Source organism: Canis lupus, chromosome 2 (genome assembly GCF_003254725.2).
Source record: "Canis lupus dingo isolate Sandy chromosome 2, ASM325472v2, whole genome shotgun sequence".
Taxonomy (NCBI): Eukaryota; Metazoa; Chordata; class Mammalia; order Carnivora; family Canidae; genus Canis; species Canis lupus.
In genome coordinates this window covers 61,963,193-61,984,310 of record NC_064244.1, presented here as the reverse complement: position 1 = coordinate 61,984,310, position 21,118 = coordinate 61,963,193, and the positions used below count along the sequence as shown (strand labels likewise).

The window sequence follows — 21,118 nt, the reverse complement described above, 5'->3', positions numbered from 1 at the left end:
CCATAGAGATTATTAGAGTCTCTGAAGCATAGGCAATGGTGAAACACGAAGGAACTAAGGAACGCTGGGCAGACAGTCAGAAGGGGCCTCAGAGGCCAGCTCTCCTCCCTCGGGAAGTCACTGCACCTCTGTCCATTTATGAATTGAAGACAGTAATTCTTTGTGTGACTCACGCAAAGTTGCCTCACAGTCAGTTTGAGCACAATTATTTTGTTTTTAAAAAGGATCAGACTCAGCCTAAACGTACTGAAAGGCGACTCCATGCTTTCCTTCAGTCTCATGAGGAGATGCCAGAGAATTCCTTCCAGACATTTATAAGACTTAGAAACTTCTCTCCCCATCTCTCTCATATTATCTTTCACAAAAGAGCAGCTGTCCTCAACCTCATCTTCCTCTCCCAAATCCCAGATCTCTGGAGACTCAACTCGCTTTCTCTTCTCTTTCCACCTTTCCTCTCCTCCTTCCTCCCCGCCTCCCCGTACCCCCAGTTCTCTCTCCCCACTGCAGGTGCCTCTCCAGTAAAACCACCCAGACTGGCTCACTTCTCCAGTTGTCTGCCTCACCTGTACCCACAAACATCACAAGAAGAGGGTCAGTCGCAGGGCAAGCTGATAAAGACCTCTTCTCAGAAGGTCACAGTGGGGGGAGGCAGTGAGTACATAATTATGACCACATTTTATCCCCATCCTGCAGATATTGCACTCGGCTGTTTTCAAGGTCAATGAGATAATACTTATTACCAAACACTCTACATCTGGAAGGGGTATTTCTTGTATCTATTAATTGTCACCACACTTCCCACCCCCATCATGATTTCCCAACACACTGCCAAAGTATCCTTTGTATTTGAAAAAAAAACCCAAAAAACCCTATAACTGCAATGTCAGGGAGGAAAAACCAACTTTCCTCCTACCTTCTTAGGCTCAGTTTCTAGAGGTCTGTGGATTAAATTGATAAAATATGGATTAATAGGAGGAAAAAACTTAACTTACATGTGCAACATGCATACACACAAGAGTGCTCAGTGATGAGTACCTCAAAGAGGTGATTAGAATTTGGGACTTATCTACCTAACTTAGTAGGAAAAAAGGCGAGGAAGAAAAGTTCCTGTGAGAAGAATTAATGTGTTTCTTTAGATCAAAAAAAAAAATGGGCTTTTTGGAGAACAAACAAGAGATAAGAAAGTTTTTGCAAGCTTAAAAATAGAATTACCATATGATCCAGCAATTCCATTTCTGAGTATTTATCCAAAGAAAACAAAAACAGTAACTGGAAAAGATGTATGTCCTCTCTCCCATGTTCACTGTAGTATTTTTTACAATTGCCAAGATATAGAAGCTACCTAAATGTCCATTGATAGATGAATAAAGAAAATGTGGGGTGTGTGTGTGTGTGTGTATATATAATATTATTGTAATAAAATATAACATATATTATATTTACTATATAATTATATTAATATTGTATAATAAAACTTTATATATAATAAAATATTATTCAGTCATAAAAAAGAAAGACATATTGCCATTTGCAACAAATGGATAGAATTGAGGGCATTATGCTACATGACATAAGTCAGAGAAAGACAAATACCATATCATTTCTCGAATTTGCAGAAACAAAAAACAAAAACAAAAAAGTAAATAAAAAAATCCAAGTTCATACATACAGAGAACAGATTGGTAATTGTCAGAGGTGGAGTGGGGGTTGTGGGGGGGACACTGGTGATAGGTTGGTAGAAGTGAGTAAAGAGGGTTAAAAAGTTCAACCTTGCAGGGCGCCTGGCTGGCTCAGTTGGTGGAACATGTGACTCTTGATCTTGCGGTCATGAGTTTGAGCCCCACATTGGGTGTGTTCCAACTTCCAGCTATAAAATAAATAAGTCATGGGGATATGATGTAAGTATGGTACCTATAGTTAACGTATTGTATATTTGAAAGTTGCTAAGAAAGTAAGTCTTAAAAGTTTTCATCGCAAGAAAAAAAATTCTAACAGTATAGCATTGGATGCAAACTATATTTATTGTAGTGATCATTTTACAATATATATAAATATTGAATCATTATGTCTTACACCTGAAACTAATACAATGTTATATATCAATTCTATCTCAATAAAAAAAAAAGACAGTTTCTGATAACGTTTGTCTGTATAAGTATGAGTGGTCTTTTTCCTTCAGGGCCATAAACCTCCCCCCAAAAAAGAATTTGGGGTAGTTTTTATTTGTATTATCCTTTCTGGGAGTAGATCCACCCTGAATTTATGGCAGCTTTAGTTCTCAGAAGCTGCTGCTTTTAGTCAGATAAGGGAAGCTCCAATAACACTTCTTTATGCATCTGCTGAATCTCAGATGTCTTCAGTTTAAAATAATCTTCATATTAACTCTGGGGTTCCAACTCGGTTCCCTTGACTACACCAAAAGATAAAGTAAAAAATACATGCATATGTGTGTGTGTGTGTGTGTGTGTGTCTCAACTTATCCATTTGAAAGAAATGTTAAAGTAAGTTACACAATAAGACTATAGGGATGCCAAAATCATGGTGTTGGATCATAAGTTACCAAGTGAAGAATCTCATTCCCAGCCCATGATGAAAAACGCACTGATAGGATTAGTCTTGATTCATGGCTAGGGCTGCACCTGAGACAGAGAGTGATACTTGAGCTGTCTTTCCCTTGCTCTAGGAGGGAAAAGGCAGGCACGTGGCTTCTCTCCAGCCAAGAGTGTACCTATAACTCCCCATTTCAGATTTTACCTATCTTGGAAGCCTTCTGTGTCCCCTCCTCTGACCTATCACAGAATTTTTTTGTTTGTACAGATTATCTGGCACTTAATCTTGAATTATTTAATTTCCCAGAGGTACAGATCTAGTTTCCCACTTAAATGGAAAGCTTCTAAGACAAGATCCAGGCTATATTCTCTGTGGCATCTCCCACTGCACCTAATCTAAGTGAACTACAACTGGGTAATTATAAAGTTGTGGAAAAGCCAGGATTCACTACAAGACTCTCCGGAGAGATCTCAATGGTAACAGACTTTAAAACACCCCGCTCTTTTTTTTTTTTTTTTTTTTCTCCAGATAGTTATTCAAGTCCTATCTCCTCCCTGATAAAACACTGAATGCTTTCTCAGGTGTGGATTTAATTAAGATGCTCTCCAAATATCATATGTTATCTGGGGATGTCATGTTACACTTCCAGACTGTGTCATCGCTATTGGGTATAATAGGCAGTGCTATTAGCTCCAACCTTCCTCTTGATGGCTTCATCACCAATATTATATAGACAAACAAAAAGTAGAAACAGACCCATAAATACTGAGAACAAACTGATGGTTGCCAGAGGGCAGAAGGTAGGGAATGGGCAAAGTGAGTGAAGGGGAGTAGGAGAAACAGGCTTCTAATTATAGGATGAATAAGTCACAGGGATGAAAGGTACAACAGAGGGCATAATGTCAATGATATTGTGACAGTGTTGTATGGTGACAGGCTGTAGCTACACTTGGGTGAGCACAGGGTAATATATAGACTTTTCCAGTTACTATGTTGTGCACCTCAAACTAACGTAACATGGTGTGTCACCTATACTTCAATGAAAACAAAGAAGAAAACAAAACAAAAAATAGAGCTTGTTCATTTATTAATTCTTAAGACCACAAATGCTTTCTAATATTACAACTATAATGTCACTGACCAACATTTCTAAGTTTCCTCTTTTCTTTCTTTTCCTTCACTATTTCTGGAAATTTGGCTGACAAGATCATAATTTTTTAAACACAAAGGCCATAAGACTAGGGCTTCAAAGTCATTATAAAAATAAATTCAAAATCCATACAGATGGAAAATTTTTATATTTACACTGGTTTCTCTGAAAAATTGATAGTTTTCCAGACAATAGGAAAAATTTTCATCTTTGATTTAAGACATTGTCTTTTTTGGGGGAAATGTCACCAGATTTCTTTTAACTGACCTAATTCTTCACAAATACCGTTCAGTCAAAATGTAGAAGTAGTAATCAAATTCCAAATACCCTATTATCTGACATTTGGAGACAAAGACAAAATTACATAAATCCATGAGTGATCTTGGAAAAGCCAGTCACCCTCTGTGATTGGATTTCAATGACCTGTGTATCTGTTTTCAGATGTGAACTGCCCTTCCATGGTCCAGCACACCTAGATGGCATTCCTAGCAAGGTGCACTGTGTCATGTTTTGGTGGATATCTGTATTTTCTAAAGGACTTCCATATGTGTTGTACTGTTTTGCCTCATGTAGGATTACCAAGGCCCCAGTTTGCCCAGAACCCTCTTGGGTTTAGCCCTGGAAGTCTTGCATCCCAGGGAACACTTGAGTCCTGTGCAGACTGGGATGGTTGCTCACTGTAGCACAGCAATCCAACAAGTTAGGGAGGGAGGGGCTTATGCCCATTTACAAATGAAGAAAATAAGGTAAAGTTAGGTTGTATGATTTCCCCCAAGGTCAGTCTAGTTCTCTCCCTACTGAGATCTACACCATTAATCTTTTTTATGGACTTGGAGAGTCTCATGGGCAGGGATTCTTATCCTTATTCATCTCTGTGTTCTTAGCCCTCCAAAAGTTCCTGGCTCTAAGGAGGCTCTCCACATGCAAAACCCTGGATACGAGGGCTTTTCCTACCCAAGGCCTATAGTATAATTGACACAGATCAACACCGAGTACTCTTGGAAAAGCCCAGATGAAGGGAGTGCCAATCCAGTGAGGACAGATATTCTACCTCCCCGGTAGGTTTAAAGGATTGCCCAACTGCTTCATTTCCACCAGATTTCTCATCAGTCTTTCTCAAATGTTTAATTCTCCATGTTAAATGGGCCAAATCCCATCCTCTGTGCCTTCTGAATTTCTCCGTTTCACACGCCCATCTCCATCCTTACTGCTGAAGGTCTGGTCCAATCCTCACTGGCTCGCCTTCATTTCTCCCTGGTTTCATTTCCTCTCTATCCCATATGCAATCCTGGAGTCATCTTCCTAAAGTTCCCTTCCCACTATGTCACTCTCTACATTGCAAGGGAACTTATAATGGCTTCCAGTTGCTTAATGAGTTGACATTCCCTTCTTATCATGCAAGTTTCCTAAAAATCCCCCCAACCCCAACCAACTTGATCTCACTCTCCACTCTTCCTGAAGAAAGTCCGCCATTTAAACCAAGACTCTCCCTCAATATTCCTATAGTGTCTCTAAATTTGAAATATGTGTGAAACATCTGGCAGACATTTGGAAATATTGATAGAAGAAGATAAGAGGGACTAGGAAGTTGATTCTACTCTAATGTCTTCAGAGTAGAAAGGTTATCCAAGCAGAGTGTGTAAACCACAGCTCACAAATTCAGTTTTTTGGAATTCAGTTTTTTTTGGGGGTTCCACAATATATATATTTTTTTAAGAGAGAAAAGTTGGAGGTGGGGCAGAAGGAGAGGGAAAGAGAGAGCTTTAAGCAGCCTTCACATCCAGCATGGAGCTAAATGCTGGGCTTAGTCTCACGATCCTGAGATCATGACCTGAACCAAAATCAAGAGTCAGACACAACCAACTGAGCCACCCAGATGCCTGCACAATATTTTTTTTAATTGAAGTGTTTTCAATAGTTCAAAGCATGGTTTCAATATCAAAATCAAATTTCTAGCTTCTCTTGAAAATTTTTTCGATCCAGCTACCAGTGGCTGGTCTTCCCACCTAGCAATAATTAGCTGGACTTGGGGTGTTCTTTAGATGAGGCAGATACTCATTAATCCCCCTGTTGCTGTTATCTTATTTACTTGGTCCTATAGCTTTTTAATTTGTGACTTTCTGTGTAAATAAAATGTTAAGAAGAATAAGGGAAGGTAGAGAAAAGAAACAGAAAGGAAGAGAGAGGAAAGAAAGAAAGCAAAGAAGGAGAAGGAAGAGAAGAAGAGACTCAAGAAAGTTGGAGGGAGACCCAGGCTTTACTGCAGCATCAGGGCTGGTCTCCCTGTAGCTGTCTGAATGCCAGTTCCCAACATGTCTCTCTTGCAAAAAAATCCCACAGAAATTCCAGAACATGAAAGAAAGGGGTGAAACACTTTGGTTGGGGTTGGAGTGAAACCACTGAAGAAGACATCTGCCATGACATTGAAACACATGGGCAATGACTGAGTAGCTATGAAATGTCCTTGCTGGCCTTGACATAGGAGTTCATCAGAAATGCATACATTCCTCCATCATCTTTGTCTGTCCCCACCAGGTAAACACACCACACCTGCCAGCCATCAATGTGTGTGTTAGTCCATGACATTAACAGTATTCCCTGTCCTTTATTCCATTCAGTGCCTTCAGTATCAAAACGGACCTTCACACGGGCCTGTCCCTTTGACCCCTTTGGCATATGCTGGCCTGCTGTGACCATAGACAGAAGATCAACTCTTCCCAAGCGAGGGTCAAAATCAGATCTGCAATGTGGAATATTACACCCACGTCCCTTTTTGTGAGGCAGCCTTCAGCGCATCACAGCTGCTATAGTTACATCCACATATCGACAGAATAATTCAAGAAGCTCGTATCCTCCACACCCAGGTTTTCTGTGATGCCTTGGGCTGACTGGAAGTTTCAGGAAAGTCAAGAGGGCAAGTGATTTGGACTGTAGAATGCACACGTGCGACAAGGCGATGGTATCAGACGAGCCAAGAGTTAAGACATAAAATAAATCCTACTTCAAGATAAAGTGGAGAGGCGACTGGGCTCTCTAACCCACGTTCCCAGCACTGGGCTTCCATTAAATAAATCTCTGTGAAATGATGGATTGGACAAGTAGAATGGCAAACTGAATGCACTGCCTACTGTTTAAGAGATAAACAGAGTTTTCATCACTTTTTTTTATCCTCTATGTTTTATAGTTTGCCATTTTCAACAGCCTCCAACAAGCTCTCTTATTAGCTTAGGAGGAATAATTTTGATAAACAAGTAAATATTAGTCAATACTTTTGGGCTGTTTGCCTAAAATCTGGATTCATTGATGGGGTCCCCATGCTCAGATGGGAGGCGCGGACTGCTGTAATCTACATGTAATAGGCATTATGAGATTTAAGAAAAATAGCTCAGGCTGCAGTTGAGTCAGTTTAGGACAGATCATTATAAAATTCCATTATCACCGCTACAAGTTGGACTATTTGTCATCACAGAAGAGATGACAAGCTCAGAAATACTACATTTGTTATTATCAGATGATAAATGATATTCCATTAAAGCGGCAATACATCATCGGCAAAGCTGCAAAGAAGATATCTAACCTATCAGGACTTGACTTATAATTTAATTTTCAAAAGCTGTCAACTAAAATTCCAAAGGCTAAGCATTTTCATTTTTAAAGTTCATCTTATTTATTTTCCTCATCTGTTAGTCTAATTTCAGTGATATGGCAAAAATAACTGATTATGTGCAATGTATAATTCTCTTCTTTTGATTAGGTAATATATCAGGTGTCACTTAGGTATTAAAAATTAAATGACAGATAATAAAACAAGAGAGTCTCATAAAACACCCCTTATTTTGATTTACTCGCGTTTTGAAATATAACAGTAAAGGACAGGTCAATATTTGTTAAAGACACACACATGCCACAAAAAAAGCATATTTACTCATTATGGAGCGCTCTTCATGCCATCTACAGGGAAGCAGAACATGCTTTTCCATTTGGTGTTTATAAAATCTTTTCACAGATGAACAACTCTTCTTTAGCTCAATTCTATAAATCACACACATATTCCTTCTATATGTGCAAGTGCTTATGTTTTCCCTGTTACTATCATTGTTACCAACATTAAGCACTCAAATGCTGCCTGGGACAGCAACAACTCTTATCAGTTTCTAGTGGTGCGAGCATAATTTCAATTTATGTGTGTCTTGCTCACAATCACAGACTTGAAAACTTATCAGAAAATGTTTGTGGATGGCTCAATACTAACTATATGAACAGAATCCACATATCTGAGAGTGTAAGGTCAAGTCCTAAATCATTTTAGAGGCTCAGAGAAGTCACTTGCCAAAAGTCACACAGCAAGTGAGTACATTTGGTGACAGGAGCCATGATCCTCAATGCCTATTCTAATGTCCTTGATATAACATTATGCTGACTGGCAGTGTCTTATGAGAGATGGGAGTCTTAATACTCAGTATTTGACCAAGGGCCCAGCTTATAGTTGGCATTCCTTAAAGTTCTGTTTAATGGACCTTGGGATGGATGGGTGGATGGATGGATGAATAGATAGTTGAGTGGCTGTCTAGTTCTCTGGTCCTCCATTAGGGAGCCTGGTTCACTTAAATAAAACTTCTGAAGGCAGACCCAATCCCATCTTTCGCAAATGCAGAAGGTATGATGCTTCCCACGATTATGCGGCTATCTTTCAGATCTTACAGATCACTCCCTGGTACTCTAACAAGGCAAGGGTATCTCTGAGCTGATCACAGTTATAGGTCTTCAGGCAACACAGGGAAGCAAAAGAGCTGGTGCTTGGAGGCACTTCCCACTACTCACAGGCAATGATGAAAAAAAGCTGTCCAAATAGGTGAGGCTGCAGCTACATCTCATTAGCCCTGTGAACCATGGGGGACACCATGCCTCTGTGACACTCAGTGCAGTATAGGCAAAATGAAAAATCAAGGGTTAGAGAGTAAAGTTTTCCAAAAATCAAGAGACTTCCATTCAAAGGATTGTTTTTCTTTTTTAAAAAAATTGTGGTATGAAATAAGTCAATCGGAGAAGGACAAACATTATATGGTCTCATTCATTTGGGGAATATAAATAATAGTGAAAGGGAATAGAAGGGAAGGGAGAAGAAATGGGTAGGAAATATCAGAAAGGGAGACAGAACATGGAAGACTCCTAACTCTGGGAAACGAACTAGGGGTGGTTATTTATATTATATATTTATATATAATATAAATAATAGTGAAAAGGAATAGAAGGGAAGGGAGAAGAAATGGGTAGGAAATATCAGAAAGGGAGACAGAACATGGAAAACTCCTAACTCTGGGAAACGAACTAGGGAGGAGGGCAGGGGGTGGGGGTGAATGGGTGACGGGTGCTGAGGGGGGCACTTGATGGGATGAGCACTGGGTGTTATTCTGTATGTTGGCAAATTGAACACCAATAAAAAATAAATTTATTATTAAAAAAATAAAATAAAATAAATTGTGGTAAAATACACAAAACATAAAATTGACCTCCTTAACCATTTTTAAATGTACAATTTAGGGACATTAAATGTATTTGCAATGCTGCACAACCATCACCCATTATGTATTTACATTTTTCATATCACCCCAGACAGAAACGGTATCCATTAAGCCATAACTTCCTTGCCCTCCTCTTTCCAGCCATGGGGTAACCTCTAGTCTACTTCTTGGCTCTATAAATCTATTGTAGATATTTCATATCAGTGGAATCATATAATATTTGGCCTGTTGTGCATAGGACTGTCTTTGTAACTACAAAAGTGATGTATACCTGTTGTGAATATATAAAGTAATATATGAACTTATAATAAAAGGTTAATGTCCCAAACTTGCCTTGCCCCTTTACCCTCCTCCACATTACAACATTCAGATGTAACCACTGATAACAGTCTGGTGTGTATCCCTCCTGTGTTTTTCTAGGCATGAAGACTTAAATTTCATAATGACACCTAGAACACTCTGGAATCAGACGACTTGGAGGTGTGCCATTGGGAAAGCCACTTCCCCTCCTCAAGCCTCAATTTCTGCATCTGTAAAATGGCATTGATAACAATGTCACTTTCTCACAACTGTCAGTTTGAAAGAGGGTAAATTTTTAAAAGCACTTAGCATAGTGTTAGCTAAACAGTAATAACTCATTAAATGGTAGCTATGTATTAGATGGGGCTTTTGTTTTTAAAAGCAAAAAATGTGATCACACAATTCATGTTGTTTTACAAACTGCTTTTTAAAACTCATTCCTCATTAGTGCTCACATACCTATCTCATCCTTTCTTAACAGTTGCGTCATATTAAAGGACTATAGTTCATTCTCAAACTATGGCCTTCTGCTATTTTTATTTTATATTATAAAATTAATGGAGTTGGCCTTTCTGGAGCCAGCACTGTTTCTAGGTGAGTCAACATGATCCTAGGATTCCAATAATAATGACAACTAGAAGAAAATGAATTATTTAATGAACTCCAACTATAGTCTAGGCATGGTGTCAGTAGCTTGTATATCTTATCTCTGGTCCTCATTACACTGTTCTGTCTTGCTGGAAATGATCTCAAGGGTGGAAGGCCCTGGTTGAGTGGATGGTGCCACCAAAATGGCAGGTGGTTCTTGGCATTCTGAAGAGCTCCCTTATCCAATAGCAATTCACTGGGCCATGGACCAGTCCTAGATGAAGTCCACCAGTCTTGGCTGGCTCATTTTCTCTTGTCAAATTTTGGTCCAAGGAGTGGAGAAGAAAGGATGGAGGGAAGGTAGCTAGTGAACAGGGATCTGGATATAATCCATTTCTTTCTGTCAGTAACACTAACCTTAACCATCTGTTTTTGGGGTGAAACTGAGAAACAGAGTCTTTTAAACAAATGGGATTTTAGGTAGATACAAACAAACAGAAGTATGGATACAAGGCAAGGAAAGTTTAAAACCATCTTTCTATCCTCCCAATCTCTAGTATGGAAGGGGAGGGTCCCTGGGGAAAGGAAAGTTCAGTTTATAGTTTTCCAACAGTCAAGCAAAAAGCTGCTTATGTTGAATATGAGGAAATTGGAGCAGGGACAGTCAAAAAGTCCATAGGGACCCAAGGAGACTGGACCCCCATCTAGCCAGGAAGAGAAAAAGCAACATCTACCATTAAGTGCTGGCAATTAGGAAAGAGAGGCTACCCTGTTGTCCTCCTGCCCCGAGAGTGGGCTATCAGACTATTAAGTAAACTGGGTGTCGTGCTAACTATTGCTAAGAATATCCATTCCGGGATTGGGCTGCCCCTACTCAAGTAACCCACCAGTCTTTATAAAAATATAGAGAAGTAAAAGCTAATTACTCCCTTACTCTTCAATTAGTAGATACTGAATATATATATTTATCTAAATTCAAACCCCTGACATATAATCCAGTTGTATCAGTCAGCTTTATATTTAAAGTTCATAAGCTTCAACTACTTTCAATGAAAGTCTGATGAACAAAGACACTCTCATTACCTGGTGACATTTTCCTAGAGTAGCCCAGGCCCTAGGAAAAGGGGTTTACCCAGAGGCCTCTTGTCAAGAGCTGATTTTTTTTTTTTTATTGCCTGGGATTCCACTTATCCTCTTATATTTGAAAAATTCTTCCCAATCATATCTAAGTGCCACTAACTCAATGAAATCTTCCCCATCTACTTCAACTCACTAATTTCTTCTTTTGATTAATTTTTTAAAGATTCTACTTATTTATTCACAGAGAGAGGCAGAGACACAGGCAGAGGGAGAAGCAGGCTTCCTGCAGGGAGCCCGATACAGGACTTGATCCCAGGACCCCAGGACCACAACCAGAGCTGAAGGCAGATGCCCAATCACTGAGTCACCCAGGCATCCCTTGATTGAATCTTAGAAGTGCCATATTCTGGGCAACATTGTTTGGGGCATTTACCTTTTCTCTCATTGGTATTGTTTTGTTAGGCTGTAAGTGTCTTGGGAAAAATGACAGTTATCATTTTCCTTCTACATCCACTACAGGTCCTTCACAATCCTGAGTGCCTGGACTCGGCTCAGTAAATACTTGTAGGTTATAATCCAGAGCAAATAACAATAGAAAAATCCCCACCTGGAAGAAGAAAAACAATATCCACTTTCCTTTGGTTCCTAACCCAATAATGAAATCCTTGAGCTACTGCTTGATTTTTATATTGGAACCTTAATCAGGTGCTGAAATTTCAAGAAAGAATATCCTTTATTTGGTATCAATTCTTACAACCTATGACATAAATGGGCCAGGTTAATAAATAATTGTGAGTTCAAACATAACTGAGCTGATGAGAGATGGGAGTCTTAATACTCAGTATTTGGCCAAGTTCAAGTTCAAACATGACCTCCAAAGAGAGCATCTCATAACAAGCAAATTCAGATGCCAGTAATCTTTAAATGAAAAACTGAGGCAGAGAGAGAAACACTCTGTATAAAGCTGTCTTTACCAAATGTAGTTGGAATTACTCGTAAAAGAAAAGGTTTTGGTGGTCTAATAGGGCTTAAGAAATCATAATTAAACAAATTTATTTGTTTCTCTTCATTCAATTCAAGCAATTTATTGTTTCTCAATACCTTTAATACTCTTATAACCTCCAAAAAGGAAAGTTAATATGCCAGATTTCAGGGTCTCTATCTGAACCTCTTCTATCTTTGGGTTAGAATACCCCAAGTAATATTTTTTAGACCTCTTCTCTATGGTCATTCATCTGATATAAAGCCCTCCATTGAGGTCTTTTGACCAAGCACAAGGCTCCACTGATTTCTTCCACTAAGACATCAAGTTAGAGACAGTGGCTCCTATCCACTCCACTCCATCTCTTCCCTGTGCAGAATTCTCTATAACAATAACCACAGTGTATTCAGGAGAATGCTGTTTGGGTAATATACCTCTTCTACTAAACGCTTTTATTTCACAGATTGAGTATGTGATGCCATTACCAAAATCCTACTCTTCAATCATCACTACAACATATAGTAATGTTATTCACATTAGAGAAGTAAAAGCTATGCAACCATCCAGTCACCATATAAGATATGTGGCTAGGCCTGTGAAGAATGACACCCCTGCTCTCAGATCCCAGATACCAGTTACCCCAGAACAGGGTGATGGGGGGTGGGTGGGAGGAATGGTTAGGAATAGACAGCAAAACAAATAGAAAATGCCTAAAATTTCCCATTGTGTTTAAAATAAAATATATTACTATGGTTTTGCTAAAAACAAACACAAAATTATTTTCTGAGGCTGGATCAACACAAGTGCATATGCAGAAGTTAGATAACTTCCTCAGGGTCGCACCCAAGTACACAACACAGGGCTGGTCAGACCTCTAATTCAGAGTCCTGTAATCAGCTGGGAGCCCTATATTCTAAAAGTCAGGGCAGCCCGGGTGGCTCAGCGGTTTAGCCCTGCCTTCAGCCCACGGCCTGATCCTGGAGACCCGGGATCAAGTCCCACGTCGGGCTCCCTGCATGGAGGCTGCTCCCTCTGCCTGTGTCTGTGCCTCTCTCTGTGTGTCTCAAATAAATAAATAAATAAATAAATAAATAAATAAATAAATAAATATCAAGTGACAATTTTCAAAATGTGAAGAGGAAAGTGAGGGTAATAAAAATAATAAAAATGAGGTTGTGCAAGGAGCATAAGAACTGGTTCTGTTTAGATAGTCATTAGGTTGCCATGAGATTTGCCTTCTGACCTTGGTTCTAAGCAGAGAGCCTGTGGGTGGATGCTATGGGCAGACAAATTTGGGTTACATACACATAGGAAGACATCTGATAGAGACATCAGAAAATAGAATGAACTGCCTCTTGCATTTGTAAACATCTCATCATCAAGGACATTTAAACAGAAACTAGATAACTCCTTGGGCTCTATGTTTTTTTTTTTTTGGGGGGGGCTCTATGTTTTAAAGCAGATTCAAGAATGGTGTAAGGATACAACCAAGACCATCAGGAATGTTTTTAGGACCCATCCTAAAACTTTTTCCAGGTCCTCTGGCAAGGGCAGATAGGCAAAGAGTGTGCATTCAGGTCCTGTTCCATCAGGGCCAGGGATTTGTACCTGCTTCCACCACTTCCTGTGTTCCCTGGATCACAATAGATCTCTCCCAGCTCTGAGACCCTCAGAAGAATATATGCCACCTTTCTTTAACTAGCCTGTCACAAGGTCATACAGTCTCCACCTCAAGGAAGTCCTTTCCCATCTCTGAGCCCTGATTTGTGTCCCTGTGACATGAGGACATCACACCAGATGGACCTGAGGTCTCTCCTCTCTGACCTAACATTTAATGTTTTTAAAAAATATTTTATTTATTTTTGTGCATGCACACACGAGAAAGAGAGAGAGAGAATGAGCAAGCACGAGCTGGTGGGGAGGGGCAGAGGGAGAAGCAGAATCCCAGCAGGGAGTCTGACGCAGGACTCGATCCCAGGTCCCTGGGATCATGACCTGAGCCAAAGGCAGATGCTTAACTGACTGAGCCACCGAGGCACCCACATTTCAGGGTTTTATTGATACATATGAATCAGAGCTGGAAGATGGCTTAGAAATACATAAGCTGTAACATTTTTAACTCGAGGATCCTTCAAATGAAAAATACACCTGTTTACTCCAATCTCGGTCATGAGTATCAGAATACAGGTTTTTGGTGGAAAGCAGGGATTCAAAGAAATAAAACATGTTCAGGGGAGTTTGAGAAAAGAACAGTGGGAGGGATAGATGTAGAGACCAAAGAGCTGAGACTGGCCTCTGAGGAAAAAAGGACAGAGTGGGAAGGACATTCCCCAGTCAGTTCCAGCTAAGCTCAGGGACTCCAAATATGTGAGAGGAAGTGGACAGAACAGGTCTTTTCTGGGCCGCCTCCTAATAGCTGTGGGCAGCCTTCTCTGAGGGCAATTTCTCCTCTGACTGAGTCTCTTCACCTGCTGCCACTGTGGCTTGCATTCACTCTGCTTGTTCCTTCTAGGCCTCAGCTTCCCCAGCAGGACTCTCTTGATCAGCTGTCCCATCCACCTCCACAACTCTGAGCTCCACTTGCACCCATAGCAGCTGAGCTGTCAGGGTCCTGTGCATCCCCAGGGCCCCCCACACCCCCCCGCCCCCGGGAGCTGACATGCAAACAGTTTCCACACACCAGCCACCTACAGATGAGGCCTTCTTAGGAACAATACTCTATTGATGAGAAGAAAGAGCCAGTGGAGGATGGACCTCAGTGTCCTGGCCTCTGAGGCTTCTTCAAAGAGGTTTCCCAAAGAGGGTTCCCAGTAGGATTCGCCTATTTTTCCATGGCAATGCTCCTCCTTTACCCCTAATGGCCTTGCCCTTCCCTGTCATGTGTCTTCACTCTGTCATAATGCTTCCTGGAATCATCCTCCCAATGTATCACTTATACCTAAATCCTTATTAAGGAGGCTACTTTTAAAAGGACCACAGGCTAAAATACCCATTGAATTCAATGTCTGCCATTCTGGGCCCTGTTAAGTGTAGCCCCAACACTGAGTCTCCTTGCAGGGGACCTAGAAGGGGAAACAATGGCAGGGCCCAAGTGGAAGTCGCTGTGAAAACCATAGCCCTGAGCACCATGATCAGCACCCCCACCCCCATCCCATGCATTCATCTCTGTCTTCTTTTTCAAATTTGATTTTAAATATTTACAGCATCATACATCTTCCCTACCAGATATTACTAATGAACTGTTATTGTCTGCAAAACCTACCAGATGAGTGATGGCCAACTTAAAAAGAGCATCAATGTTTTATTCGTAAAATAGAAGCTGGAAACAGAAAATGCTCATGCGTTTTTAGCCCTTTCATCATTATTATTATTGATCCTCTAGTAGAGAGGAGGCTCTGGCAATTAGCAAAATCAAACAGAACTGGAGATTCCACATGGCACTAGCAAACATTTTATAAATATGTAAATTGTTTTCATCTGCTTAAATCAGCAAGTAGGACAAGTTTCAAGAAAATATAAATTTTTAACCTGCAAATTTCAAGAAGAAAGTGAAATGTCAACTATCTCACTGACAAAGAAGGAACTCCATATACTGGCCTGTCCCGCCAGCAGGAAGGCTGTGTGTTCCCCCAGCTATTAGTTTGGATTTCTTTTTGAAGGTGAAAAATCAGAGACCCTGGTAGGCATTCACACCAGCCTCCTCGAGTTGACCTGCATTCTGTCCCACATCTACCCTGCCTTTCCTCCTACTGGCTGGCTCCCAATGTGACCCCCAGTATGAGGATCTTGTTCTGACTCTGGCTCAGCAGACAGCAGAGAGGGCCTAATGGTGACCCAACCCCAGGAGCCACACAGATCAGAAGTCAAAGCTCAGCTGGCCTTATCGGGCACACCAGGCACCCTCTCTGAATCTCAGTTTCTTTACCTTTCTGGTGGAGGTAAGAATGCCTACCTACTTTGCAAGTCTGTAGTATTAGTGCTATTCCCTGCCCAGCATGCAGTTATGGGTCCCAGTCTCTACTGTCTCATTCTCTCTGGTTATGGGCGGACCTGGATCTTTAAGTGTTTTACCTCTGCCGAAGGACTCTCCTTAGTCTAGGTGTTCAAATCTAGCTGAGGCCATGGCCTTCAAATGAGTTAGAAAACCCTTATACCATGGACTTACGGCTTTTACCAGCAACAATTTCCTTTCTGGGTGACAAAGGGTAGCCAGGTGTCCATGCCCACCACGCAGACCTAGCACTGGTGTCTGTGTGCTCTTAGGATAATATATATAGCCCCGGGTCTGTAAGAGCACGAACCTGAGGTCCAGAAGTTTGGAGTTTGAGACTTGGCTTTACCACTCTCTAGTCTGTGTGTCTGGGGAAAGTGGCTTCTCCTCCCTGGGCCTTATTTTACTCTTCCTTGAACTAGCAGATTGAAGCTGCCTTAAGAGTTCAGTGAGATCAGCGCATGAGGAGTGTTTAGCACAGGACCAGATGCGCAGGAAGTGCTCAGGAAACGCCAGCGGTTAGTATTACTCGAGTCTTAGTTCCTTGTCTATAAAACAGGATGATAGCCCCTCACCCTGCCTGCCCCAGGGGGCAAGAGAGAAGCTCTCCGGAGGGGATGACTGTGATTTCACTTTGCAGTCTCAAAGCATGATGCTCTCGCTTCTTCTGGGTGGGATTCTGGGTGACCCACTGGAAAGATCATGATTCAAATTAGCACTGTCCAATCACAATAAAGAAAGAACGTGTGTGTGTGTGTGTGTGTGTGGTTGCACTTAACTGTGTGCTAGTTGAGGTTGTTGCCTGAGTCAGAAACTGATCCCCCAATCCCTAGCAGCCTTCACAGGGAGCTGATATCTCTCTACTCTTCCAGTGTGTTCTAATTTCCTGAAATAAGAGACCCAGATCTTTCCAGAGGGGAAACTCTTCAGCTAGACCTTGGGCACAGCAAAGCAGAGATGAAGCCCAGAGGCATCCCGGGAGAGGGACAGTGGTCTGCTGGGAGTGGGGGGGAGAGGGAGGTGGCTGATGTTTCTAGGGTCGTTGTGCCCTTCCTTCCAGGTTGTGCTGATTATAAGGCAGCTCAGATTCAGTCATCAAGTTTGGCACTGTGGGTGACAGAATAATTTAATGCCTTCTCTGGGAGGGATGAGTCAGCTCTAACAAGAACCTTTTACAATCTCCTATGCAGATGGACCCTGAATCCCTCTCGCAGAGTTACTTATCTCTGTGTCCTCTAAAACGCAGAGCCTGGTATCTGGCACATATGCATAAAGCAAGCGTTCACTGCTTAAAGGAACACACAGATATAGGGGAGAGGAGAATGGGAGGGCGGATAGATGAGCTGATGAATGCCAGGCGGAGAACAATGAAGTGGAAGAAAGAGGATGCGTCCTGGAGTCTATGTCCAGAGACAATGGCCCTGGATTCCAGATCGGGTAACTAGCTTAACTTTAACGAAGCCTGCAATATTTTGCTTCACAGGAGGCACCATTTCTATTAAAGATCCAGCAACCAGGACAGAGAGGCTATCACACCGTCTCTAACCTATGGGGTCCATTCAGGTGTCAAGAGTCAGACGGAGAATGAGCCTCTGGGGTGGGGTGGAGGGGCACGGTATGAGTGGCAGACGATTGCTGTGCAGCCCTATAAACCACACGCTCCTTCTCTCAGTCCCTATGACTGCAGAAATGATGCACCTGCAGCAGAGGAGCTCACACCCTTACAGATGACAAACTGAATGAACAACAAGAGGATGAGGTTTAAGAGAGGGAGCCTGGCTTCCCCAAGACTTCCCTGTTCTGGCTGGATCTCCAAGAGACCTCAGGACATACTTCTTTTTATTTACTCCTCAAGCTTCGTTTCAGTCCATTCCCTTTGGCAGCAAAGATGCTCAGTTACCACAAGGCACAACTTTTCTCCTTATTGGCTTCATTCTCAGGGCTCAAAGTGCCTCAGATGTGCTTGCCACCAGTGCCCTTCTCTCCTTGAGGTGAAAATGAGTAAATATCACATCAGCAAAGGTAGTTTTTTCCTTCACACCACATCCATCTGATCCAGCCTTTCCCCAGAAGCACTTCTGCTTGGCCAACACCCATCATATACCCTCTCCTTTCTTGGGCAGCTAGAGAAATTGGGTTTACTTTTGAAGGACCCGGATTCCAGTAGAGGGAATTATGGAGGTGGTGGTTGGTGTGTTTCCTTGTCCATGAAGCATGCCATGCCTCTGGAATATGGATAACAGGCATCTAGAACTCAACGAGTAGAAAGCCACAGGTTCCCAGGCAGTAGCCCTAGTTAATTCTAATGAACCAGCCACTCTGGTAACTAGATACAAATTTTGCCACAGCCCCTTTGAGACTTAACTCTCATGGCTTTCTGATTATAAATCATCAAAGAAATTTTAACTGGTAGCAGTGCACATACAGTTAATTGAGTCATTTGTTCCCAGGATGTCAGCGTTTGCTGCTATTTCTATTCTGAGCACTGACTCATACTGTTAATTTAAACTGTGTGTGTAACGGTGGAGATTTCATTACCTTTGGCATTCTTTTTTGTCCTAGAAAACCTAATTTCAGAACAGAGAGGGGAAGGTAAAATATACTTCTCCCTGCACTGAAATCTTTCACACACACAAAACTCTCCATTGGTCTGTTGGAAGAAATCCCCTCTGGTCCCATTTTCTACCTTGTTGTTCAATGAAGTAAGAAAGGTGTGGCTCTGGAGACATGAAATGGCATGCCATTCCCACCAAGGGAGACAGAGTGCAGACTCTGCAGCAACCTTGACTCTGAGTAATGGTATATCAGTCTGCAGGAGAAGAGAATCGAACTGGCCAAACTCCGAGGCACCTTCTAGCTTTGACATTCCAGAAAAATCACCCTGTGTTATCCTATTCCTGCATGTGCTCCACACAATATTAGTTTACTCCTTCATCAATTCATTCAACAAATATTTAAGCAAGCACTTCTTTTGGTCTCATGGAATAGCTACATATTTAAAAGCTATAGTGGTTAAGAGAATGACTCTGGTGGCCGAAGGCTTAGGATCTTACTAGCTGCACAAACTTAGACAAGTTACTTCACCTCTCTGTGCCTCAACTCCTTTATCTATAATGTGTGTCAGTTACCCTACTACAGAGAGTTATTGTAAATATGAAGGAGATTTTTTCAGGTAAAGTACTTAGAGTGATATGTGGCACGTGATATACGTTGTTTCTTGTTGTTGTTCTAACACTGTGAGTAAATTCCCACATGGTCACTGGCTTTGTAAAGCTTACAGTCTTTTTTTTATTTTTTTATTTATTTATGATAGTCACAGAGAGAGAGAGAGGCAGAGACATAGGCAGAAGGGAGAAGCAGGCTCCATGCACCGGAGGCCCGACGTGGGATTCGATCCTGTGTCTCCAGGATCACGCCCTGGGCCAAAAGCAGGCGCCAAACCACTGCGCCACCCAGGGATCCCAGCTTACAGTCTTACAGAGGACACAGATTTTAATCGCTCAAAAGAAGATCAATTGCAATAATGACAAATTTGATACATACTTACATTGCTGTAGGAGTCTATAATAAGTATATTTGACCCAGTTAGGAAGGATTTCCCAAAGTTTAGTGTAGATCTGAAGGATAAATGGGGGTTACCCCCCTAATACGGAGGAAAAGATGTAAGAAGAGAGGTCATACATATTCAAAGGCATGTGAAGGAAAGCAGCAAGTAAAATGTCCCGGTGCTGATTCAGATTGTCGTCCTGGGAGCATGTTGGGATTGTATTTTTCTGCCTCCTTAGAGGGAGGCGGGAAACATATGACTTGCCAGTGGAATGTGAGCAAACAAGTGTATGCCATTCCTCAGGAGAATTCCCAAGAGCCAATATGTAATTTGCCATGCTTTCTTCTCCTAATCGGTGTACCTCCTGCCATTGCTGATATAGTACTGGACACACAGTATGAGCAATAAATGAGCTTTTGTGCTTTTAAGAGGCTGACATTTGGGAGTTGTTCATGGCTACAGCTTAACCTACCATATCCTGAATGATAAAGAAAGTGTAGCCGGGAAAGGAAGAGTAAGGGGGAACATGCAGTGAGGTGAGACAGGAAGGTCTTTAGGGGTCAGATAGTTAAGAGCTTTGTAGGCCATGTTAAGGAGATCTGATGTCATCCTAAGAGCAAAGGGAAATCACTGAAGGTTCTGTAAGAAAACAACAACAAACACTGACTTCATTTGGAGAAAAGATGGGAAAGAAGTCAAATCATAGGGCAGTAGGAAGGGATAGGTGGGAGTCTGATGTATAGTCCAGGCAAGAGATCATGGGAGTTCTGCTATGGTGATGGTAGCAGAGATGAAAAGTAATGACATACCTGAGATCTATTTAGGAGATTAAAATCAATGAGATTTTGGTAATGAACTGGCGATGGCTATTGAGAGAGATGGAAGCTCCCAGATTGCTAGCTTGCCCAACTGGATGAATGATGGAGCCACTTATAGGATGGGTTCCAATAAAAGAGAATCCCAAAACGGGATTTCAGTTAGTGAAAAGTTCCTAATGTCCAGGAATGGTTTTCAGCAAAAGGCTTATGCCAATATTTATTCATCAGCAAGAAAAAATTCAATCCAATCAGAAAAAGGAGGTATTTTTTTAACACTTCCACGTATTTCATCATTAAAGGAAAGAAAGAGTTTCCTTCAGAAAAAGAATGGTCTTGCCCTCATCCAAAGAAAAACACCTAGAAAAAATATTTTCTCTGTTATTTTTGTAGATGTAAGGGAGTTTTCTTCTCCAAGATGTATTATGATAAAAGTATCAGATTTCTCACTAAGAAGCCAAACAAGAAAGTAAAATCTGCTTTTTCTTTTTGACTTTGTGGAAAGTAGTAGAAGCAATGCAAAACTTAAGAGTCAGAGGAACCTGTGTTTGAATCCCACTTTTCCACTTACTAGCTGGGTGATCTTGGGCAAA

The 21,118-nt window shown here is 41.4% G+C and overlaps 1 long non-coding RNA gene across 5 annotated transcripts in view; it reads right to left on the bottom strand.

Annotated features, from left to right (window-relative positions):
* The window catches only part of LOC112660613 (uncharacterized), a 128,797-nt gene that overhangs the window by 68,829 nt on the left and 38,850 nt on the right, over window positions 1-21,118 (bottom strand). For all 5 annotated transcript variants that reach the window (XR_007407525.1, XR_007407522.1, XR_007407524.1 and 2 more), the window contains one exon: window positions 1,770-1,867. This is a non-coding gene — a long non-coding RNA (uncharacterized LOC112660613). The remainder of the gene's footprint in view (window positions 1-1,769; window positions 1,868-21,118) is intronic.